The sequence below is a fragment of the Marmota flaviventris genome, chromosome 13 (assembly GCF_047511675.1).
Source record: "Marmota flaviventris isolate mMarFla1 chromosome 13, mMarFla1.hap1, whole genome shotgun sequence".
Classification (NCBI taxonomy): Eukaryota; Metazoa; Chordata; class Mammalia; order Rodentia; family Sciuridae; genus Marmota; species Marmota flaviventris.
This window is the reverse complement of record NC_092510.1, coordinates 29,300,288-29,326,926: the sequence shown is the minus strand read 5'-3', so window position 1 is coordinate 29,326,926 and position 26,639 is coordinate 29,300,288.

Here is a 26,639-nt window from a genome sequence, read left to right as displayed (position 1 = left end):
TAACCCCTTCCACCTTGGGACACTGCAGACATCGCCATAGCTTTCCCTATGCAATATCCCCTATCTTTTTGACAATAAACATGGCCTAGAAGTACCTGCATCTCAGAGCAGGCAGCCCAAAGAGAGTGTAAGACCCACCCTTTCAGCCCCATTGCATCCATCTTGGGGCACCTCCACTATTATCTCGAGTTACCTCAGCTGTTGCCGCCTCCATCTTTAGAGGCAGTAGCATACATTGTGGGACACAAGCAGAGTCTGGAAGCCCAACATCAAGGTGAGGCACAGACAATCTGCACGAGTTCTACAAGAATATGGGGGTAGAAAGTGTAATATCTCAGATCCACACTGCAAGAAAGGAAGACATATAGACAATATGAAAAAATAAGGGAGGAAAGTGCCCCAAATAAACCAGGACACTACAATAACAGAACCCGTGAACAGCGAAGTTGATAAAATGTCAGAGAAGGAGTTCAGAATATTCATAATTAAAATGATCTGTGAATTAAAGAATGATATAAATAAGCAAATACAGGCAAAAAATGACCATTCCAACAAAGAGATAAGAAAGGAAATACAGGTAGCAAAAGATTACTTCAAGAAAGAGAGACTCTGAAAACAAAACAAAACAAAAACCAGTCAGAAATCCTTGAAATGAAGGAAACAATAAACCAAATAAAAACCTCAATAGAAAGCATAACCAACAGACTAGATAACTTGGAAGAAAGAATGTCAGATAATGAAGACAAAGCATACAATCTGGAAAATAAAGTTGATCACACAGTAAAGATAGTAAGAAATCATAAACAGAACAACCAAGAATTATGGAACAGCATCAAAAGACCAAATCCAAGAGTTACTGGGATAAAGGAAGGCACAGAGTTTCAAACTAAAGGAATGCACAATCTCTTCAATGAGATAATTTCCCAAACATGAAGAATGAATTTGAAAACCAAATACAAGAGGCTTACAGGACACCAAATGTACAAAATTATAACAGATCTACACCAAGACACATTATAATGAAAATGCCTAGCATACAGAATAAGGATAGAATCATAAAAGCTGCAAGAGAGGAAATCACATCACATATAGGGGGGTACCAATTCATATCTCAGCAGATTTTTCAACCCAGACCCTCAAAGTCAAGAGTTTATGGAACAACATATACCAAGCTCTGAAAGAAAATGGATGCCAACTAAGAATCTTATATCCAGCAAAACTGAGCTTTAGATTTGATGATGAAATAAAAACCTTCCATGAAAAAGTTAAAAGAATTTACAACTAGAAAGCCTGCACTACAGAACATCCTCAGCAAAATATTCCAAGAAGAGGAAATGAAAAACAGTGATGAAAATCAGTAGAGGGTGGTATTACACTAAAGGAAAATCTAATCAGAGGAGAAACCAAGTCAAGTAAAATACCAAAAATAAACAAAAATGGCTGGAAATACAAATCATGTCTCAATAATAACCCTGAAATACAATTAAATTTATTTCAGGAAATAGAAAAAGAGGCAGCACTTTCAAACTCATTCTATGAGGCCAATATCACCCCAATTAAAAAACCAGGCTAAACCATGTTAATGGCCTAAAGTTACCAATCAAAAGACATAGACTAGCAGGTTGGATTTAAAAAAAGACCCAACAATATGCTGCCTCCAGGAGACTCATCTCATAGGAAAAGACATCGACAGATTGAAGGTGAAAGGTTGGGAAAAATCATACCACTCACATGGACTGTGGAAGCAAGCAAGGGTTTCCATCCTCATACCAAATAATGTAGACTTCAATCCAAAGTTAATCAAAAGGGATAAATCAGAACACTATATACTGCTCAAGGGAACCATACACCAACAAGACATGACAATTATATATATATATATCCCAAACAATGGAGCATCTACATTCATCAAACAAACTCTTCTCAAGTTCAATAATCAAATAGACCACAACACAATAATTTTGGGTGACTTTACACCTCTTTCACCACTACATAGATCTTCCAAACAAAAGCTGAACAAGGAAACTATAGAACTCAATAATATAATCAATAACTTAGACTTAACTGACATACATAGAATATTTCATCCTTCAATAAATGAATATACTTTCTTCTCAGCAGCACATGGATCCTTCTCTAAAATAGACCATATATTATGTCACAAAGCAACTCTTAGAAATTATAAAAAAGTAGATATATAACCCTGCATTCTATTAGATCATAATGGAATGAAATTAGAAATCAATGATAAAATAAGAAATAAAAGCTACTCCAAAACCTGGAGACTAAATAGTATGCTACTGAATTAACATGACATGGGTTGCTGAAGACATCAAGAAGTAGATTAAAAAAAATTAGAGGTGAATGAGAACACAGATACAACATATTGAAATCTCTGGGACACTATGAAGGCAGTTCTAAGAGGAAAGTTCATTGCATGGAGTGCATTCCTTAAAAGAATAAAAAGTCAACAAATAAATGACTTAACATTACATTCAAAGCCCTAGAAAAATAAGAACAAATCTATACCAAAGGCAGTAGAAAGCAGGAAATTGCTGAAGTCAATGAAATTGAAACAAAAAAATTGACAAAACAAAAAGTTGATTCTTTGAAAAAATAAATAAAATTGAGAGACCTATAGCCATGGTAATGAAGAGAAGGAGAGAGAAAACACAAATTACTAACATACATGATGAAAAAGGAAATATCACAACAGACACTACAGAATACAGAAGATAATTAGAAATTATTTTGAAAACTTATACTCCAATAAAATAGAAAATATTGAAGGCATCGACAAATTCTTAGGGTCATATGATTTGCTCAAATTAAATCAGGATGATATACACAATTTAAACAAACCAATTTCAAGCAACAAAATAGAAGACACCATCAGAAGCCTACCAACCAAGAAAATCCCAGGACTGGATGGATACATAGCGGAGTTCTACAAGACCTTTAGAGAAGAACTAATACCAATACTCTTCAATTTATTTCAGGAAATAGAAAAAGAGACAGCACTTCCAAACTCATTCTATGAGGCCCATATCACCCCAATTCAAAAAGCAGGCAAAGACACATCAAAGAAAGAAAACTTCAGATAAATATCTCTAATAAACATAGATGCAAAAATTCTCAATAAAATTCTGCCAAATTGAATACAAAAACATATCAAAACATAGTACACTACAATCAAGTGGGATTCATTCCAAGGAAGCAAGGTTGGTTCAATATACAGAAATCAATAAATGAAATTTATCACATCAATAGACTGAAAGGTCATAACCATACACCAACAAGACATAACAATTATATATATATATATATATATATATATATATATATATATATATATATATAATTGTTATATATATCCCAAACAATGGAGCATCTGCATTCATCAAACAAACTCTTCTCAAGTTCAATAGTCAATAGATCATCTCAGTAGATGCAGAAAAAGCATTTGACAAAATATAGCACCCCTTCATGTTCAGAACACTAGAAAAACTAGGGATAACAAGAACATATCTCAACATTGTAAAGGCAATCTATGCTAAGCCCTAGGCCAACATTTATTCTAAATGGAGAAAAATTAAAGGCATTCTCTCTAAGAACTATAACTATAACAATACAGGGATGTCCTCTTTCACCACTTCTATTTAACAGAGTCTTGAAACACTGGCCAGAGCAATTAGATAAAAGAAATTAAAGGGATATGGATAGGTAAAGAAGAACTCAAATTAGCAATATTTGCTGACAATATAATTCTATACCTAGAAGGCCCAAAAAAGACTCCACCAGAAAACTTCTAGAACTAGTAAATGAATTCAGCAAAGTAGCAGGATACAAAATCAACACCCATAAATCAAAGGCATTTCTGTATATCAGTGACAAATCTCTGAAAGGGAAATGAGGAAAACTACCCCATTTACAATAACCTAAAAAAATAAAATAAAATACTTGAGAATCAACTTAATGAAAGAGGTGAAAGACCTCTACAATGAAAACTACAGAATGCTAATTAAAGAATTCCTTAGAAGATGGAAAGATCCACCTTGTTCTTGGATAGGCAGAATTAATATTGTCAAAATGACCATACTACAATAAGCACTGTACATATTTAATGCAATTCCAATCAAAATCCCAATGCCATTCCTCATAGAAATAGAAAAAAGCAGTCATGAAATTCATCTGGAAAAATAAGAGACCTAGAATAGCTAAAGCAATCCTTAGCAAGAAAAGTGAAGCAGGTGCATCACTATACCAGACCTTAAACTATATTACAGAGCGATAATAACAAAACAGCATGGTATTGGCACCAAAATAGACTTGTAGACTAATGGTACAGAATAGAGGACACAGAGACTTACCCACATAATTACAGTTAATCTTATATTTGACAAAGGTGTCAGAAATGTACATTGGAGAAAAGATAGTCTCTTCAACAAATGGTGCTTTGAAAATTGGCAATCCATATGCAACAAAATGAAATTAAACCCCAATCTCTCACCATGCACAAAACTCAACTCAAAGTGGATAAAGGACCTAGGAATTAAACCAGAATATAATACATGGTGTCTATTATAAGAAAAAGTAGGCCCAAATCTCCATCATGTGGGATTAGGCCCCAATGTCCTTAATAAGACTCCTATAGCACAAGAATTAAAAATCAAGAATCAATAAATGACATGGATTCCAACTAAAAGTTTCTTCTCAGCAAAAGAAACAATCAGTGACGTGAATAGAGACCTACTAATTGGGAACAAATTCTTACCACACACACGTCAGGTAGAGCACTAATCTCTAGAATACATAAAGAACTCAAAAATCTTAACACCAAAAATAAAACAACAACAACAAAACAAAAACAAAACCCAATCAATAAATGGGCCATGGAACTGAACAGACACTTCTCAGAAGGTGATATACAATCAATCAAAAAATACATGAAAAAATGTTCAACATCTCTAGCATTTAGAGAAATGCAATTCAAAACTACTCTAAGATTTCAACTCACTCCAGTCAGAATGTCAGCTATTAAGAAGACAAACAACAATAAGTGTTGGCAAGGATGTGGGGGAAAAGGCACACTCATACATTGCTGGTGGGACTGCAAATTGGTGCAGCCAATATGGAAAGCACTATGGAGATTCTTTGGAAAACTTGGAATGGAACCACCATTTGACCCAGCTATCCCATTCCTCAGTTTATACCCCTCAAAACAGCATACTACAGGGACACAGCCACATCAATGTTTATAGCAGCATGATTCACAATACTAAACTGTGAAACCAACCTAGATACCGTTCAGTAGATGAATGGATAAAAAATATGTGGTATGTATACATAATGGAATATTATTCAGCATTAAAAGAGAATAAAATTATGGCATTTGCAAGTAAATAGATGACGTAGGAGAATATAATGCTAGGTGAACTCCTGCAAGGTAGGCGGGCCTGCGACCCACTGGCAGAAGAGGAGCAGCGGCCTGCTGAGAGGCAAAGCCGCCCCCCACCCCCCGTGCCTGCCAGGTAGGCGGAACTGTGACCACCAACAGAAAAGGCCCAGTGGCCCGGGGCGGGACAGAGCTTCCAATCACTCCTGCAAGGTAGGCGGGCCTGCAACCCACCGGGAGAAGAAGAGCACCGGCCTGCTGAGAGGCAGAGCCGCCCCCAACCCCCCGCGCCTGCCAGGTAGGCGGAACTGTGACCACCGACAGAAAAGGCCCAGTGGCCCGCCGCGAGACAGAGCTTCCAATCACTCCTGCAAGGTAGGCGGGCCTGTGACCCACCAGCAGAAGAGGAGCAGCGGCCTGCTGAGAGGCAGAGCCGCCCCCTCCCCCTGCGCCGGCAAGGTAGAGGGAACTGTGACCACCCACAGAGCAGGCCCAGTGGCCTGCAGAGGGGCAGAGCCGCCCCCCACCCCCCGCGCCTGCCAGGTAGGCGGAACTGTGACCACTGACAGAAAAGGCCCAGTGGCCCGCGGTGGGACAGAGCTTCCAATCACTCCTGCAAGGTAGGCGGGCCTGCAACCCACCGGAAGAAGAGGAGCACCGGCCTGCTGAGAGGCAGAGCTGCCCCCTCCCCCCGCGCCTGCAAGGTAGACGGAACTGTGACCACCATCAGAACAGGCCAGTCCTGCAACCGACAGACAGAACAGGCCCAGTGGCCTGAGGAAGGGTAGAGCCGCCGCCCCCCCCGCGCCTGCAAGGTAGGCAGACCTGCGACCCACTGGCAGAACAGCCCCAGAGGCCTGCAGAGGGGCAGTGCCGCTGCCTGCGCCTGCAAAGTAGGCAGAACTGCGACCACCGACAGAACAAGCCTAGCGGCCTGCAGAGGGACAGAGCCGTCACCCGCGCCTGCAAGGTAGGCGGACCTGCTACCGACCGGCAGAGCAGGCCCAGCGGCCTGCCAGCGTGGTAGGCACATTGCCCCAATTGGAGGAGGGGCAGAGCCGCTGCCCGCGCCTGCAAGGGAGACTTTGCAACTATACAAGACCAATATAAATATATAGGGGGAAAATTCAATAGCACAACAGTTTCACCAAGTAGAAAGGAACGCGAACAGTATGAAGAGACAAGGAAAGAAAGGACCGCAAGCAATGCAGGTCAACTCAACGTTAGAAGAGGTAATAGCTGCAGCAGATGGAATGTCAGATAAAGAATTCAGGATATACATGCTTCAGATGATCTGGAGTCTCAAGGAAGACATCAGACAGCAAAATCAGACAATGAAAGATCACTTCAACAATGAATTACATAAACAAATCCAAGAAGCAAAAGATCAACTATACAGGGAGATAGAGGTTATAAAAAACAAACAAACAGAAATCCTAGAAATGCAGGAAGCAATAAACCAACTTAAAAACTCAATTGAGAATACTACCAGCAGAGTAGAACACTTAGAAGATAGAACATCAGACAATGAAGATAAAGTATTTCAACTTGAAAAGAACATAGACAGCTCAGCAAGAATGTTAAGAAACCATGAGCAGAACATCCAAGAAATATGGGATAACATCAAGAGACCAAATTTAAGAGTCATTGGGATACAGGAAGGGACAGAGTTTCAAACCAAAGGAATGAGCAATCTATTCAATGAAATAATACGAGAAAACTTCCCAGACTTGAAGAATGAGACAGAATCCCAAATCCTAGAAGCCTACAGGATGCCGAATGTGCAAAATCATAAGAGACCCACACCTAGACACATTATAATGAAGATGCCCAACATACAGAATAAGGAGAGAATTTTAAAAGCTACAAGAGAAAGGAAGCAGATCACATTTAGGGGTAAGCCAATCAGGATAACAACTGATCTTTCAACACAGACTCTGAAAGCTAGAAGATCCTGGGATAACATATTTCAAACACTGAAAGAAAATGGGTTCCAACCAAGAATTGTGTTTCCAGCGAAATTAAGCTTCAAGATGGAAGATGAAATTAAAACCTTCCACGATAAACAAAAGTTAAAAGAATTTGCAGCTAGAAAACCATCTCTTCTAAACACCCTTGGCAAAACATTACAGGAAGAGGAAATGGAAAATAACAATGAAAACCAACAGTGGGAGGTAGTACAGTAAAGGGGGGAAAATAATCAAAGAGGAAAACAAACCATGTTTAGTAACATAAATAAACTAATATGGCTGGAAGAACAACCCATATCTCAATAATAACCCTAAATGTTAATGGCTTAAACTCACCAATCAAGAGACACAGGCTAGTAGAATGGATCACAAAACAAGACCCAACAATATGCTGCCTACAGGAGACGCATTTGATAGGAAAAGACATACATAGGCTGAAGGTGAAAGGTTGGGAAAAATCATATCACTCATATGGACTTCGGAAACAAGCAGGAGTGTCCATACTCATATCAAATAAAATAGATTTCAAGCCAAAGTTAATCAAAAGGGATAAAGAGGGACACTACATACTGCTTAAGGGAACCATACACCAACAAGACATAACAATCATAAATATATATGCCCCAAACAATGGTGCAGCTATGTTCGTCAAACAAACTCTTCTCAAGTTCAAGAGTCTAATAGACCACCATACAATAATCATGGGAGACTTCAACACACCTCTCTCACCACTGGACAGATCTTCCAAACAAAAGTTGAATAAGGAAACTATAGAACTCAATAACACAATTAATAACCTAGACTTAATTGACATATATAGAATATACCACCCAACATCAAGCAGTTACACTTTTTTCTCAGCAGCACATGGATCCTTCTCAAAAATAGATCATATATTATGTCACAGGGCAACTCTTAGACAATACAAAGGAGTAGAGATAATACCATGCATCCTATCTGATCATAATGGAATGGAACTGAAAATCAACGATAAAAGAAGGAAGGAAAAAGAATACATCACTTGGAGAATGAACAATAGGTTACTGAATGATCAACGGGTTATAGAAGACATCAAGGAGGAAATTAAAAAATTCTTAGAGATTAATGAAAACACTGACACAACATATCGGAATCTATGGGACACATTGAAAGCAGTTCTAAGAGGAAAATTCATTCTTGGAGTTCATTCCTTAAAAAAAGAAAAAACCAACAAATAAATGATCTCATACTTCATCTCAAAATCCTAGAAAAAGAAGAGCAAAACAACAGCAAAAGAAGTAGAAGGCAAGAAATAATTAAAATCAGAGCTGAAATTAATGAAATCGAAACAAAAGAAACAATTGAAAAAATTGACAAAACTAAAAGTTGGTTCTTTGAAAAAATAAACAAAATCGACAGACCCTTAGCCATGCTAGCAAAGAGAAGAAGAGAGAGAACTCAAATTACTAGCATACGGGATGAAAAAGGCAATATCACAACAGACACTTCAGATATACAGAAGATAATCAAAAATGATTTTGAATCCTTATACTCCAATAAATTAGAAGATAGTGAAGGCATCAATAAATTTCTTAAGTCATATGATCTGCCCAGATTGAGTCAGGAGGATATAGACAACCTAACAGACCAATATCAATTGAGGAAATAGAAGAAACCATCAAAAGACTACCAACTAAGAAAAGCCCAGGACCGGATGGGTATACAGCAGAGTTTTACAAAACCTTTAAAGAGGAACTAATACCAATACTTTTCAAGCTACTTCGGGAAATAGAAAAAGAGGGAGAACTTCCAAATTCATTCTACGAGGCCAACATCACCCTGATACCTAAACCAGACAAAGACACTTCAAAGAAAGAAAACTACAGACCAATATCTCTAATGAACCTAGATGCAAAAATCCTCAATAAAATTCTGGCCACTCGGATACAAAAACATATCAAAAAAATTGTGCACCATGATCAAGTAGGATTCATCCCTGGGATGCAAGGCTGGTTCAATATACGGAAATCAATAAATGTTATTCACCACATCAATAGACTTAAAAATAAGAACCATATGATCATCTCGATAGATGCGGAAAAAGCATTCGACAAAGTACAGCATCCCTTTATGTTCAAAACTCTAGAAAAACTAGGGATAACAGGAACTTACCTCAACATTGTAAAAGCTATCTATGCTAAGCCTCAGGCTAGCATCATTCTGAATGGAGAAAAATTGAAGGCATTCCCTCTAAAATCTGGAACAAGACAGGGATGCCCTCTCTCACCACTTCTGTTCAACATAGTTCTCGAAACACTCGCCAGAGCAATTAGACAGACGAAAGAAATTAAAGGCATCAAAATAGGAAATGCAGAACTTAAATTATCACTATTTGCAGATGACATGATTCTATACCTAGCAGACCCAAAAGGGTCTACAAAGAAACTATTAGAGCTAATAAATGAATTCAGCAAAGTGGCAGGATATAAAATCAACACGCATAAATCAAAGGCATTCCTGTATATCAATGACAAATCCTCTGAAATGGAAATGAGGACAACCACTCCATTCACAATATCTTCAAAAAAAATAAAATACTTGGGAATCAACCTAACAAAAGAGGTGAAAGACTTATACAATGAAAACTACAGAACCCTAAAGAGAGAAATAGAAGAAGATCTTAGAAGATGGAAAAATATACCCTGTTCATGGATAGGCAGAACTAACATCATCAAAATGGCGATATTACCAAAAGTTCTCTATAGGTTTAATGCAATGCCAATCAAAATCCCAACGGCATTTCTTGTAGAAATAGAGAAAGCAATCATGAAATTCATATGGAAAAATAAACGACCCAGAATAGCAAAAACAACTCTAAGCAGGAAGTGTGAATCAGGCGGTATAGCGATACCAGACTTCAAACTATACTACAGAGCAATAGTAACAAAAACAGCATGGTACTGGTACCAAAACAGGCGGGTGGACCAATGGTACAGAATAGAGGACACAGAAACCAATCCACAAAACTATAACTACCTTATATTTGATAAAGGGGCTAAAAGCATGCAATGGAGGAAGGATAGCATCTTCAACAAATGGTGCTGGGAAAACTGGAAATCCATATGCAACAAAATGAAACTGAATCCCTTTCTCTCGCCATGCACAAAAGTTAATTCAAAATGGATCAAGGAGCTTGATATCAAATCAGAAACACGCCGTCTGATAGAAGAAAAAGTTGGCTATGATCTACATACTGTGGGGTCGGGCTCCAAATTCCTCAATAGGACACCCATAGCACAAAAGTTAATAACTAGAATCAACAAATGGGACTTACTCAAACTAAAAAGTTTTTTCTCAGCAAAAGAAACAATAAGAGAGGTAAATAGAGAGCCTACATCCTGGGAACAAATCTTTACTCCTCACACTTCAGATAGAGCCCTAATATCCAGAGTATACAAAGAACTCAAAAAATTAGACAATAAGAGAACAAACAACCCAATCAACAAATGGGCCAAGGACCTGAACAGACACTTCTCAGAGGAGGACATACAATCAATCAACAAGTACATGAAAAAATGCTCACCATCTCTAGCAGTCAGAGAAATGCAAATCAAAACCACCCTAAGATACCATCTCACTCCAGTTAGATTGGCAGCCATTATGAAGTCAAACAACAACAAGTGCTGGCGAGGATGTGGGGAAAAGGGTACACTTGTACATTGCTGGTGGGACTGCAAATTGGTGCAGCCAATTTGGAAAGCAGTATGGAGATTTCTTGGAAAGCTGGGAATGGAGCCACCATTTGACCCAGCTATTCCCCTTCTCGGTCTATTCCCTAAAGACCTAAAAAGAACATGCTACAGGGACACTGCTACATCGATGTTCATAGCAGCACAATTCACAATAGCAAGACTGTCGAACCAACCTAGATGCCCTTCAATAGATGAATGGATAAAAAAAATGTGGCATTTATACACAATGGAGTATTACTCTGCATTAAAAAATGACAAAATCATAGAATTTACAGGGAAATGGATGGCATTAGAGCAGATTATGCTAAGTGAAGCTAGCCAATCCCTAAAAAACAAATGCCAAATGTCTTCTTTGATATAAGGAGAGTAACTAAGAACAGAGTAGGGTCGAAGAGCATGAGAAGAAGATTAATATTAAACAGGGATGAGAGGTGGGAGGGAAATGGAGAGAGAAGGGAAATTGCATGGAAATGGAAGGAGACCCTCAGAGTTATACAAAAGTACATACAAGAGGAAGTGAGGGGAAAGGGAAAAATAATACAAGGGGGACAAATGAATGTCAGTAGAGGGGGCAGAGAGAGAAGAGGGGAGGGGAGGGGAGGGGAGGGGAGGGGGGTAGTAGAGGATAGGTAAGGCAGCAGAACACAACAGACACTAGTATGGCAATATGTAAATCAATGGATGTGTAACTGATGTAATTCTGCAATCTGTATATGGGGTAAAAATGGGAGCTCATAACCCACTTGAATCAAAGTGTGAAATATGATATATCAAGAACTATGTAATGTTTTGAACAGCCAACAATAAAAAATTAAAAAAAAATAATGCTAGGTGAAATTAGCCAATCCAAAAAAACCAAATGCCAAATGATTTCTCTGATTTAAAGATGCTGATCCATAATATGCTCTGGGGAGGGGATGGGAGGATTAGATGAACTCTAGATAGGGCAACAGGGAAAAGGGGAGGGAGGGGGGAATGAGAATAGGGGTAGAAAAGATGGTGGAATGCGATTGTCATCGTTACCCTAAGTACATGTATGAAGACACAAAGGATGTGACTCTAATTAGTGTACAAGCAGAGATGTGAAAATTTGTGTTCTATACATGTAGTATGGATTTTAATGCATTCTGATGGCATATATAATAAATAAAAATTAAAAGACTGAATAATAAAAAAAAAATACTGGGAATTACCATGTATGGATTGAAAGCTGCTTCCATGTATAGTAGACCATATGTCCAGTGCCATGGGTTTGGGACTCATGATAACAACAAGAAAGTGAGGCTAGAATTGAACATTTAAGAGACAGAGTAGTATGAACCCATTTATCCACATATTGACAGCACACTCATATTACTATGGGTTACGATATGGAATGTCCTAACAAAGCTGCTAGAACATAGTACTGTGGATCAGATGGTTTAAACAACAGAAATTTCTTGTCTTACAATTCTGGAAGCTGAAAGTCTGAGATCAATGTGTTGGAAGGATGGGTTTCTCCTGTGGCCTTTCTCTTTGACCTGTAGGTGGCTACCTTTGTACTATATCTTCATAAAACTTCCCCTCTGTTCATGTCCGAGTCCTTACCTTCTACTTTATGAGAACAACTGTCATGTTGGATTACAACCCACCCCAAGTGCCTCATTTTAACTTACTTTTTTAAAGAGAGTCTCTTCCACACAGTTCTATTATAAGTTACTGGGGCTTAGGACTTTAACATAAATGTGGAGGAGACACAATTGAGAACATATCAGGGAGATACAGAGCAACAAGGTGTGTATGTGTGTGGGTTTATAAGCACACGAGGACATTGAAGACCGCCTGATCTCAATGATGTGAAGAAGGAATTGATCAATTGAGCAAAAGAATGGCTGAGGCTAGGACAGAAGTAGGTTGTGCGGAAAGAAAAGGCAAAACAGAAACAAGCCTGGAGATCTCAAATCTAGAATTTAGCCAGCCTCTCTCAGAATGCCGATTTCCATTCAGTGGTGAATGGTGCTTTCAAACCAGGTGTGTATGCAGCCATGTAGCTTGCTATTTTGAGGTGTCTTTGCTTCTAGTCCCTTTCAAGTGGACAGAGCTAACAGGGAAATATAGCCATTCTGATTCCTTAAATTTCAGTCCCATAACACAGCGTTCTTCTGTTTGTTCCTCCAATCCATATTTTTATTGCACTTACTCCGTAGGAGAAACCTGGGAGAATTATCCAAGTATTTATTCATGGCTCTGGCTTATAAAATATAGAAATATCAATACCAAGACAAGTACTGATGACAAACTTACTAAGTTTGCTTTTTGCAGTTGATGTTCTTATAATATATCCTATGGAGGGTGATGTCAGCATACTGAGTTCAAAATTTACTTGAATTAATTCTTTTAAAAATAGTCAATGTGATATCAATTTGATATATAACTTGTTTAAGTTGAATTTCAGAATTACATCCTTTTTGAGTTAATTTTAGGTCTTGACGCAATTTGGAAAAAAATGTGCCTGTATATGTATTGAAGATGTCTGGAATGTTTTCTTGTCATTATTCTCTGAATAATGAAGTATAAACAGTTGCTTATATAACATTTACACTGTATGCAGCATTATAAATAATTATAAATTATTTAAGGTATATGGTAGGTGTACAGAGGGTCTATGCAAATACTATGCCATTTAATATAAGGGATTTGGGCATTCTCAGATTTTGGTATCTGAGAGAGATTCTGGAATCAATTCTCCATGGATATCTGGGAAACAGCTGTACTTTTATTAGTTTCTGATTACTGCTACATTTGTTTCTTTTGTAAATTAAAGATTACCCTAATATTATTTAATATATTCATGTTTTTTTTTTCTTGCTCAAAAGTCTGCATACTATAAATATTCTCTTGAAACTTGTTTTGTCTCTTAATAATATGTCATGGAAATAACACCATACTATTTCATAAAAATCTTTACTTTTTTTTTTTGAAAATTGTCAGATTGTTTAAATTGCCCCATTATGTCAGTATGCCTTAATTTAATCAACTATTTTCTATTGATGGGCATTTAGATTGTATGCATGTTTGGTACAAATAATATAACTTGCAACAACCACATATTTACTTTTTTCTTTTCTTTGAAGTGTACTTGAGTAAATTCCTGAATGTGGATTTCTGGATCAGGGAATAAATGCATATGTGATTTTCCTAGATATTACCAAATGATATCACAGGGCATGTATTATTTTCCTAGGGCTGTAATAACAAATTACTATAAACTGGGTGGCTTAAAACAATAAAAATTTATTCTCTTGCTGAGATCTGAAAATCTGAAGTCAAGCTATTGACAGGGCCATGTTCCCTCTACAGGCCCTAGGGGGACCTTTTCTTGACTCTTTTCGGCTTGTGGTGTTTGCTGGCAATCCTAGGTGTTCCTTGGCTCGTAGCTAATTCGATCTAGTCTCTGCACCTTAACATAGTGTACCGTGTGTGTGTGTGTGTGTGTGTGTGTGTGTGTGTCCAAATTTCCCTCTTCTTATAAGGATAACAGTTATTGCGTTAGTGCCCACCCTAATCCAGCATAAGCTCAGTTTAACTTAATTCTCAAAGACTCTGTTTCTAAATAGCTCACATGTATAGGTACCATGGTGCTGTTTTCACTGCCATCAGCTACAGATGATAGTGTCTGCTTCCCCCACTTGGCCAACAGACAGTGCTGCCAAGTTTTTGAATACTTGCCAACCACACAGGTCCTAAAGGATGTCTTGGCATTTCTATTATTGCTATTAGGAAAAGAGGTTGAGTATGTTCCATAGGCTTATGTGCCATTTGTAAACTTGTCTCTTCATGCATTTTTAGACTGGGATTAAAACTGTCATAAAATTTTCAATGATGCACAAAAGTAAGAGTGCATTTTAATGAGTGAATATTTCCAACAGCTGGCATCATCTACTGTCAACATTTCACCAATCTAGTTTTATCCATCACCCATGACCTGATACATTCATCTCTTGTCTTCCAAACATCCTATCACTTCATGTTTAAGAACCTTAATGCTGGGTGTGGTGGAGCAGGCCTGTAATCCCAGCAGCTCAGGAGGCTGAGGCAGAAGGATTGCAAGTTCAAAGTCAGCCTCAGCAATTTAGCAGGGCCCTAAGCAACTCGGTGAGTCCCTGTCTTAACATAAAAAAAAAAAGGGCTGAGAATGTAGCTCAGGGTTTAAGCGCCCCAGGGTTCAATCCCCCTCCCCCACAAAAAAAGAACTCTTCAGTGTGTAACTGCAGCACATAGAACTTCAAAAAAAAAAGATAAAAAACATAATAGTGAGAATATTATTATACCTAATAAAATTACCAATGATTTCCAGAATTAGTCTAATGCCACGTCTGTGCTCAAATGGTCTCAAATATCTTTTTTAGTATAATTCTTTAATTTATGGAATGAAAAGATTATTCGAGATTGTATCTAGGGTCCTTTTTCATTTTGATATTTGGAGATGTAGTCTCTAATTCTACATAATAAATTGAGACTAACCTTGCTGTTGTAAGCCTTGAAACACTGCCTGTAATGATCTCATTACTTACTGGTGAGCTCTTTAGAGCACTGTTTCCATGTTCTCTTCTTCAGTTTGTAATAGTCTTATCTATCGTGCGACCATTAGATTGTTATCTATGACTCCTCTGGAAATAGAGAGACGTGCTTCTCTAATGGGACTTTTCTCTAAAAGCATTTTTCAGATGTCACAATAGACTATAATGTCACCTTAATCTTGCTGTGAACCTAATAGGGAGTGAAAAATGTTACTGGCAATGGTATGATTGTTGGTTTGTCATTTTTCCTCATTTGCCATATCCTACTAATTCTTTCAAAATCTGACTTCACCTCTCCCCTGTCCCCTATGTGTTTACTTACTGCTACAGTCTATGTAGTGCTCTCTTAGGAAGAACCAGAATTCTGGTTTCAAAGCTTGCTTCTGCCATTTATTAACTATGGTCTTAGGTACTGTTTCCTTATCTGTGAAAAAGGGGAATGATAAATTTATCAGCTTCCTAGAGTTGTTAGGAAGATGAAATTCGTGCATGGCAAGTACTTAGAAACAATGTCCTGAATGTAGAAAGTACCAAGTGAATGATAGATCTTAATAATCTATTCCCCATCAGGAATATCTTTGTCTTAACCTGGTGTGTGTGTGTGTGTGTGTGTGTGTACATGTATGAAACTGGGGATCAAACTTAGGGGTTTTCTACCACCAAGCTATGCCCCAACCTTCTATTTTTAATTTTGAGACAGGGTCTTACTAAGTTGCCTACACTGGAGTCAAACTTGACTTCCTCCTGCCTCAGTCTCCTGAGCCACTGGGATTACAGGTGTGTGCCACCTGAACCCACTGGGCAGCACAGAAACAAACATTTCTCTCCATCACTGCAGAAAGTCACTGGACTTATCTGGTTGTGACCGCACTAGTGCCAGGGGGAAGCCTGGTTCCCCTTTTCTTACTTGCATGAAGACTGTTCCTCTACTTTTTAGGAAATAGCAGTTTAGAAGGAAAATGCTACTTACTCAGTCCTCTTTTTTGGGATACTATCTGTTGTGTACAGAGCCCGAAGAATCCACTGGACCATGCTCTCTGTTGGAATAGGATAATATATCAAAAGATGTCCCTCGTCTGGCCCTACCTCTTGGGTATGTCTGTATGCAGATGACTCTTATGTGATAAACACAGAGGGCATAGACTCTGGTGGGGAACCTCCTTCCTGTACTCTTCTGGTGGTTCTCTGGTGGCCCCTTAGGACTGGGCAGGTAAGGTCAGTATGGAGAAAGTCTACTCTTGATGTTTTTGGTCACAGATCTGAACTGCATTCGTTATTCCAGTCTCATCAGGGATCAGAGAAGTCAGGAATATGAATACAATACCTTGTTTTAATCACTACACATGTATTCCTCAAGTTGATCAGATGCCATGGAGGAATTTGGCTGTTAGTTAGTGCCCTATAAAACTACAACAGCTCCTAAGTGCCTACTCAGTCAAGTCCAAATTTCTCTGCTTGACTGTGAAACTCTATAATCTCACTCTAATTATACAATTTAATTGAATTCAATGACTTTTGCCTTAAAGTTTACTATATTTTATTTATTTTTTCTGTTTGACCTTGAGATTACAAAAATCATAAGACACAGGATCTTCATTATTGCTCTATAGCTTATTAATAGAAAAGCATACAAATAAGTAAATATATAACATATATAATGTGCTAAGTGCTTGCTATAGTTTGAATATAGTTTATTCCTTACAAAACTCATGTTGAAGCTTGATCCCAAAAGTCACTGTTGGGAAATGGCGGGAACTTTCAGAGGTGATTAGGTTGGGAAGAAGGATTAATGCCTTTCTTGAGGGAAGGTGTTAATTCTTGAGGGTCTGGATTATTCATTGTGACAGTGGGTTTTTATAAAGCCTGGTCACTCCTCACGTTTCCTCTTTTCCACCTGTACTTTATTGTACTTCCCATTTCCTTCCACGTTATGATGTGGAATGAGACCCTTTCCAGAAGCTGGACTGATGTTGGTGCCATGCTTTTGGACTTCTCAACTTTAAGAATTATAGGGCAAAATGGACTTCCTTTCCCTATAACTTATCCAGTCTCTGGTATTCTGTTATAGCAACTAACATAGATCTATATTAGAAAAATATTATAAATTCTAGGTGAATATGAAAGAGAGCAATAAATCCTTCCTAGAGCAAAAGAAAAATAAGAGAAATTTTCTCAGAATCTCTCTCTCTCTCTCTCTCTCTCTCTCTCTCTCTATCTCTCTCTCTCTTTCTCTCTCTTGAATGGATGATAGGAGTTTGCCAGATAGAAATGTGTCAGGAGAAGGGCATTTTAGGTAAAGGGAGCAATATGAAAAAATAAGCCATGAAATTTATATTCCTTACTCCAAACATGTTTCTGTCCATAAGCCACAACTCTATGCATATGTTTAAACTGCTATGTAAGCTTGTAGAAGAAATCAAACTCAGTGTTATTTTTGGATAGGATCCATGTGAGGGTTTTAATTTTTTTTTTTTTTGCAACTGTAGGAGAGGGCCCGGAAAAGTACTTTCTGTTTAATGAGAGGATGCAGCCTATACAATGGAGGATTAATTATTACAAGGCTCATGGATTTATTTTCAGAGGAGTGGGTTTGTTACTATCCTGGTTGGTGAATTCACTTACAGTGAAAACAGTTCAGTTTCTCCCACCAAACATATTTTACAGGTTATAGCTTTTAATAACAAATATCTATAAATTATGTATAAAAATGAAATTTCTCATATGGAAATACACTATGAACAAGTGAACAAAGCCAGTTTTCAATACAAAGAGGCTTGGAGATTATCATAGACTTCATGTTTAAAAATTATATTCCCTGGAAACCAAACAAATAAAAAACAATAAAACAGAAAAAGATTTATGGTTAATAATTGAATATTTTGAGGAATTTGATAAGCCTTTAAAAATACGCAACTCATTAAGCTGAGGTGTAAAGTTCCTTGTTAAAAGGAGGCACCTCTACTATGGAGCTATAGCCCTACCTTATTTTACTTTAATTTTGAGACAAGGTCTCACTAAATTGCTGAGACTGTGCTTGAACTTGTGATCCTCCTGCCTCAGCCTCTGGAATAGATGGGATTAGAGGTGTGTGCCACTGTACTCTGGCTAATCATTAACTTCTTAATTAGCTTCAGGGGTTAATGTACATGGGATTAAAATATTGTAAAGATAAGTGGAATGACTAAATATGATCAATAAATTGTCAAATCAAAGTGAGCATTCCTGATGAATATTAAAAAAAATCTTGTACAACATTAAGAGAATTCTAGGTTTAAAAGAAAACATTTAATTTAATTAATAAATATATGTCATGGGGCTGAGGTTGTGGCTCCATGGCAGAGCACTTGCCTAGTATGTGTGAGGTACTGGGTTCAATCATCAGTTAAAAATATATATAATAAAAAGGTCCATTGACAACTAAAGAATATTTTTTAAAAGGGATATATTTGAAGAACACATTTTATAATCTATAAGTATATAATTTGGAAGTGTGTTTAAGTTTATATGTAATTGTGAGTGCCAGCCTTCAAGATGACCTCTGATAATCCCCATCTCCTTGTAGCCATATAATTGTGTCATTCCCTACCCTTGAGTGTGGCTTGGATTTAGTCACTTGCTTCTAATTACTGGTTTGAGAGAAACAATAGCAATCCTATTTCCAAAATTAGGTTACTGAAGACTTTGGCTGGTTTCTTTCTTTCCTTTTTTCCTTCCCTCCCTACCTCCTTCATCATTACTCCATGGGAAACCAGCTGCCATGTTTGAAACAGTCCTATAGTAAGACCAAGGAACTGAGGCCTCCAGCCGCCAGCCATCAGGGATCTGAGGTCTGCCAATAATTACATGAGTGATCTTGGAATTATGTTGTTCTCCAGTTCCAATTGAGTCTTGAAATGTTTGCAGCCTTCCTTGCATCTTGACTGCAACCTCATGGGAGACTCTGAGCCAGAACCACCCTGTTAATCTGTCCTGAATTTCTGACTCTCAAGATCTGTATAAGATAATAAATGTTTGTTGTTTTAAGCTGCCAAATTTTGGGGTAACTTGTTATGTAGCAAAAGAAAGCTAATAAGTAATGTAATGTATATATACACATAAGTATATAGGTATGCTTATACCAGATATATCCCAATATTTTGCTATAGTATGTCACATTAATTATGTAGATTTCCCCCCATAGGAATCTGGCATTCATTTTAGTCATCCTAATTTTTTTCTGAGACTTGTTTTTGAGTGAAAGACATTGCCTATTTTTTTATATTACTTTGTAAGAGATTGTTACATGTTTTGTTTATTAATTATTTTCTGATATGTTGAGAGTATTATCTCCTAATCTCTGCTTATTTGAGAAATCGGTTTGTGTTATGATATGAAACATACATTTTAAATATTTGAACTTTCTTTAGATATTTTGTATTTTTGTGATTTTTCTTAGGAAGCCCTCCTTTCCTCCAAGACTGTCAAATCTATCGTTTTATTTCTCTTACTGTATATTTTAATCACTAATTTTCTAATCTTCAATGTATTTAGCTTTAAACTCCCTGTGTCTATATTATGCTCCTTAAATCTTAAATTATATTTTTATTTTATAAAATAAATGAACTTTATACTCATTAGGAAAATTTTTATTCAAACTCCCTAACATTTATATTGAATTTTTATTTTTAAAAGTTTTTTCTTTTTTCACTTGAATTAACTGTTTTCACTTATTTACCTCATTATATTTTATATTTTAGTATGATATGTTAATAAAAATCTCTATCTTTAAAACCTTACTATGTTTTGAAATAAAATACAGAAAAGGGCACAAAATGTACTTTTATAGTGTAGTGATGCAGTTGACACTATGTGTGTCTTCACAAGATCAAGGGGATTTCAGTAGTAACTGCAAAGTTTTATTTTTAAATTTTATTTACTTTTTAATAGTGGGGATTGAACCCAGGAATACTTTACCACTGAGCTACATCTCAAGCCCTTTAATTTTTCTTTTCTTTTTTTTTTAAGATAAGACATTGCTAAGTTGCTGAGGTTGACCTTGAATTTGTAATCCTCCTGCCTCAGCCCCTGAATCACTGGAATTACAGGCAGGGGCCATCCCACCTGTTTTTGTTTGTTCTTTCTTTTTTAAACAAGAAAAACTGAGGAAAAATACCACAGAATAATAAGTTACAAAGCTTGTTGGTGAGTATAAAAATGTTATTTATATTACTCTCTGGAATTCCCACTGAGTCCAAAATAGCTCATAATCAAAGAATCAATAATAAATAGGAGAAGTCAGTTGTCCTGAAAAGTTGTCTATAAAACAATGTTATAATATTTTCCAGTATTTAAGATAATAGTCAAGTACAGGATTTTAATGGCAAAAAGGACAAATTAAAAAGAAAGTTTGTAGCCCTGTGGTGGCGCACACCTGTAATCCCAGTAGCTCCGGAGGCTGAGGCAGGGGGATCAGGAGTTCAAAGCCAGTTTCAGCAACAGCCAGGTGCTAAGCACCTCAGTGAGGCCCTATCTCTAAATAAAATACAAAATAGGACTGGGGGTGTGGCTTAGTGGTCGAGTGCCCCTGAGTTCAATCCCCGGTAATTCCCCCACCCCAGAAAAGGGGACGTTTGTGAGGAAAAAAAAATCTTCCAAACCACTTCCCCCTTCCTTTCCTCCTTGGGAAAATGGAGACTCTAGCTGAGTCTGAGACCAGGATTTTATCAAAAGAGATATTTGATTGTAAGATGCCTCATTTTTTTTATTTAAACCCTAGTTAAGGAAATTAGATCTCAGAGAAAAAGGACTATAAATGTCAACTTAGAATTCACAGGTTTCATTCCAGAAAGAAGGGTACAAGGCAATGTCTTTATTGGACTGCAAGTCCCTCCTTTGGAGAAGGAAACTTGAGGACCCTTGGATGTGGAAAGTTATCAAGCCTTCTTTCTTAAAAAGACATCAGGGAAGAGATTGCTCAGAGCCTTGAAGTCATGGAAAGAGTCTAGAAAATTAGGGGAAAATCAGAAGAAAAAATGCTAAAGGTAGAAATGTGTGGCTAAATGAAGACAGACATCTGTTTATGGGGATGTCTTTTGATATATCTGAATCAAAATATTTTTTCAGGGAGTTTCTAGTTTTGACTTGACTTGTACTATCTCAAATGTGTCAGTGAATAACATTGTGATATGTAATAACGGGTGGGAAGAAATTTGTCATCCATTGCTTCTCAAACTTCAGAGTGCATCAGAATCACCTGGAAGGTGTGAGGAAACAGCTTGCTGCTCCTGCTACATGGTTTCCAATTGAGTAAGTCTGGGGTGGGACCTAGAAATTCACATTTCTAGCAATTTCTTGAGAAAACACACATTGGGATGATCCTGTTTTCCAGAAGGTGGACGTATTTCCCTTGCTTTGGGTACTTCAAATAACAGCACAGACCTGTTAACTTCCCCAGAACATTGTCCCTGGCTGATGAGGCTGTCTTCATAGAGGTTTCTGGAAGATTACTAACCTCCTGCCCTGCACCTCCAGCAGTCAGAGATTGACTGACAGGTGCATACCAAAACCTGATCCCTTACTTAGAGAAATGACAGCTCTGTGGTCTTAGGTACACCCCAGAGATGTTCCTTCTCTCTTGCCAGCCCTTCCCTGACACCTACTGACACCTACAGTCGGAAGGCTCTTTTTCTTCCCCTCTCCTGTTTTCCCTACTCGTTTGTAGGGATTTTGTGAAGAACACACCCTCAATGTATCTTTGGTGTATAAATTCCGATCTCTGTCTTTGCTTCTAGGAAACACTAACTGAAGACAATAGGTAAAATGATTTCTAGGGATTTTCTTAAGATCTGTAAGTATCTGCTGGGGGCCCTGTAGATTCAAATGAAAGCTGCTCACTGAATGTACTCTGGTTAATTGTTGTTCTCTGTTATTAAACATTTAATACTTGAAAAAAGTTATTTGTGAGCTGAGTGTGGTGGCAATGCCTGTAATCCCAGCAACTCGGGAGGCTGAAGCAGGAGGAAGGAAAATTCAGCGACAGTCCGGGAAACTTATTGAGACTATGTGTCACCAAAAAAAAAAAAAAAGAAAGAAAGAAAGAAAGAAAGAAAAGAAAAGTGCCGGGGATATAGGTCAGTAGTAAAGTGGCCCTGGGTTCAGTCCCCAGTCCTGAAGTAAATAAATAAATTTATTTGTGGACTTGGTATGTAGTACTGTTTGGTTCAAAACATGTTTTGAAGACTCATGGCTGCTTTGTCCAATTGTTTTCAACTGATAAAAACAGGAAGAAAATCTAAAGTTGATCAGGTGGCATTTTAGCCACAGAGAAAAGTTTAAAACAGTCAAGCTCATAAATCTTGAAGATGAGGAGGGAATGACAAGGTGAAATAAATTTAGGGAAAGAGGGAGGAATGCCCAGTTTGAAATGCCTTTCCATCCAACTTGTGTTGTGTGAGGAGCTAACTGTAGTTAGCTCAAGGTGTCATTCTGATACACTTCCTGCTATGGGCTTATTGACTCCACACATAGGTGGGGTAGTGCTAAAGGGGCTTTCTTGGCTTCAAGTTGAAAAAGGATTTAGGACCTTTGCCTTTCCCCCTCAAACCTAGTTTCTCCTGTTTTGAAATGGCAATAGCTTAGCATCATGTTGAAAAAATCATGTGGCCATGAGATTTTGACTGGATGGTTGGTCAGATGAGGTTTAGAGTTTGGTTTTGCCCTGTAGCTGATGAAGGGACAAATTGTATCAGCTTTGGCAATCTCAGTTTATCCTTCTATTAAATGTGGGTGAATGAGATGTCTGTTAAATTCCACATCATGTTTCTACGTATTAACTAAGTGCTGATTTTCCTTGATATTTGAGACACCTGATTCCATCCAGCTCCTTCCTTGCTATAAAGTAAGTGCACGGTCACGAGCCTTTCCCAGTGGAGCTCTTTTGATTGCAAATTCTCATGATATGTGCTCCTTTATCCCTTCATTTTTTAAAGGAGCCGGCTTGCACATTGTGTATATCCACTGGGGAAAAAATCTGTCCACACAATCTATCAGTGGTTCAGCAATTTTCTGATGAAAGGTGAGAGAAATAAGTGCAAAGTGTCATTAGTTCTGGGACTGTGAATGAGATGATGTAACTAGATTAAAAAATAAAAAAGTGCCGACCAAACAAAACATAAACACCCTCCCTTAAGAACTTGTAAATTGAAACAGCGATAGTTTCCAGTAGCGGAAGGAATGTAAACCAGTTATTACACTCCACATGGAATCACATAATTTCATTCTTTAATCTGCATTTTTTTATCACACATTTTTTTAAAAGAACCCCAAATCCTTTTAATTTCCCTGGACAATAATAGTTTTATCATGCTTCCTTGACAATTGATGATAGAGACAGACCTGGCATTTTGATTGCGTTAGTAAATCACAGACTGATGGAGGTGAGGTAGCAGTTCTCTCATATGCTGTACTCACACAGAAAGGCATGGGATACACTCTCACAGATGTCATTTTTGAAGTAAAATTGGTTGGAGTACACTTGCGACTCCACTCGTTGCCAGGCACATTTTCTCTTTAGGTCTTTAATTTGAAATACAAAGTATCCATAAATGCAATTCTCATATCAGCATGCAAGAGGGATAGGGAGAGTCCCAATAGCAGAACAGTGGAAAGGCCTCTGACTCTCTATTAATCCGTGTATTGAATTCTAAGGGACTCTAACTCCAGAGGTGTGAAATAAACCAGGAAAAATTAATTAGCACATTCTACTGCAATTAGATTTAAGTTCAGTGTTCTGGGTAAGGGAATTCAATAAAACAATATGTACTGAATTAGGTGTTTGGAAGCATGCTGAAATGATAAGCCCTTTTGCTATGCTTTAATTAGTGAGGGAGAAGTTACACTTGTAAACTTGGATTTATATTCAAAAGGTCTGAGATGTAGGAATGGCAGGTATTTTATTTCACTTTTCCCATGGAGTCAAGTGTGTCCCTAAAGTCCATGCTGGATGGACAACTAAGAGTGCCTTCTCTCGTACTGGTATCTCTCTCTCTGCCATCTTTATGGTCCAATCTATATTTGAGCACATTTTTTCCTCCCTTTGCTTTTCTGGTTCTCAAACTCTGCCCCGAGGTAGCAAGTTCACAAAAGAACTGTCATAATAGACATTTTAAAATTTAAGGGAAAACAGCTCTGTCAGATAATCAAGCAAACTCTGGTTCTAATATCAGAAAATGATATATTGCTTTCAATGGAGTCATATTTCAGCAAAGCTAGGTTTTGGGCATTTGCTGGGATTTAAAATCGACACTCTTATACATCAATGTGCAATGGGAAATGAGGGTGACAGTGTCCAGTCTAATTCCAACGGTTGAGAAGTTGTGCAGTGCCCAACAAGCATACACTCCCATTTAGTTAAGTGATTTTGGTTAATTAAGAGGAAATTAAAAATATTTCTTTCAATTTATGCTTAGTATTTTCCAAACTGGTCTAAGGTGTTAGGCCTAAAGTGCTTATTAAGGGTTTGGATTTAATTACTAATAAGTGTAACAGGTATTTATTTTGGCTTTAGGAGATACTAAAGGTGTTTTGAACTGAGAACCTGGAGCTGGAGGAAAAGTGATATGCTCCTTAGGTTCCATGTGAAGGTTGGAAAACCTTACATGATCTTCCATTTATGAGAAAAATGAAGTGTTCTCTCTGTACTATTAACCGCTGGTTTGGGGCCTTTTACATTTTCATAACTCAATGCTCTTTTTGCCTTCCTCATTCTGATCAATGGCAATTTTGAGGAAAGGGTAAGAATGTCAGTGAATGATGGGGAGAGCAGGGAAAGAAAAAAGGAGGACAAAAGGAGAAGAAAAGCCTGTGCTGGCACATATATAGGTAATTATTATGCAAGTGCTAAAATGACATTCAGAAAAATTGTCACAGTAGGTCAGAAGAACAGACACATGAAAATGAGAGATAGAACCCATTCTTTCCTCTCCCCACTCTGTGGATGGTCGGTTCAGGTTCAGAACATATAATGCTGTGCTTCAGTATTTGGGGGTCAGAAGTGACATAAGTTATGTTCTAATCTTAGAACTGTCTCATTTTACAGAGGGGGGCTCAGACCTAGTGACTGAATGCAATTTGTAGAAGAGCCCTCCAATAGTGTTAGGTCTGACTAGACTCCCTCCCTTTCTACCTGCTTCTCAAGAAAATCTGTGTGTGCCATGGAACCTGGCTGCTGGTGAGGGTGGGAAGCCCTTGCTCTGCAGCCTATGAAGATATCATGGGTAGCAGAAGTCTCTTACCTGGGGGAAATGAGCACAGAGCCCAAGTCTAACCAACTAGGCTGCAGTTTTACTCAGGCATACATTCATCCCTGAGAAAGAGCTCTCCGCTTTGTTTCCTACCCTAATTTCCAGTCCTTGCATGCCATTATCTGTTCTTCATTTACCATGGTGCACACTACTAAATTGATGCTATTGGTATTTCTATATGCTATCTGCAAGGTCATGATCTGGGAGTAATGGCACTGTTATCAACTGCAGGTTATGTATTATAGGTCTCTCTCAGTGCTTCAGAGGAAGAATTTTATGAAAATTTTAGGCATCTGAAAGGTAGGCAGAAACTAAAGATGATTGTTTTTCATATATATATATAGTTATATATAAATATAATTTTCATTGCTCTCTTTCACATCTAAAAGCAGACAATGACTCTATGAGATTTAATATTTGAAATTGCCCTCTTGCACACCAAATCCTGTTTTCTAACTCTATGCTATGAGCAGCTCTGCCTCATCTGCCAGAGCCATGTGAGGTAGAGGGCTGGGAGGGAATGCAGCAGCATAATTCCACAAACCTCCTGGGAATATGAATTCTCAGGGACATCTGGAAACTACTGAAGCAGAATGTAAAGGAGCATATCTACCCCAGAGATCAGATATGTCTATAACTCCTAAAATAGATAGTATAAGCTGGAGAGGAAAATTTTAGAATAAAAGAGAGAAGTAACAGACAAG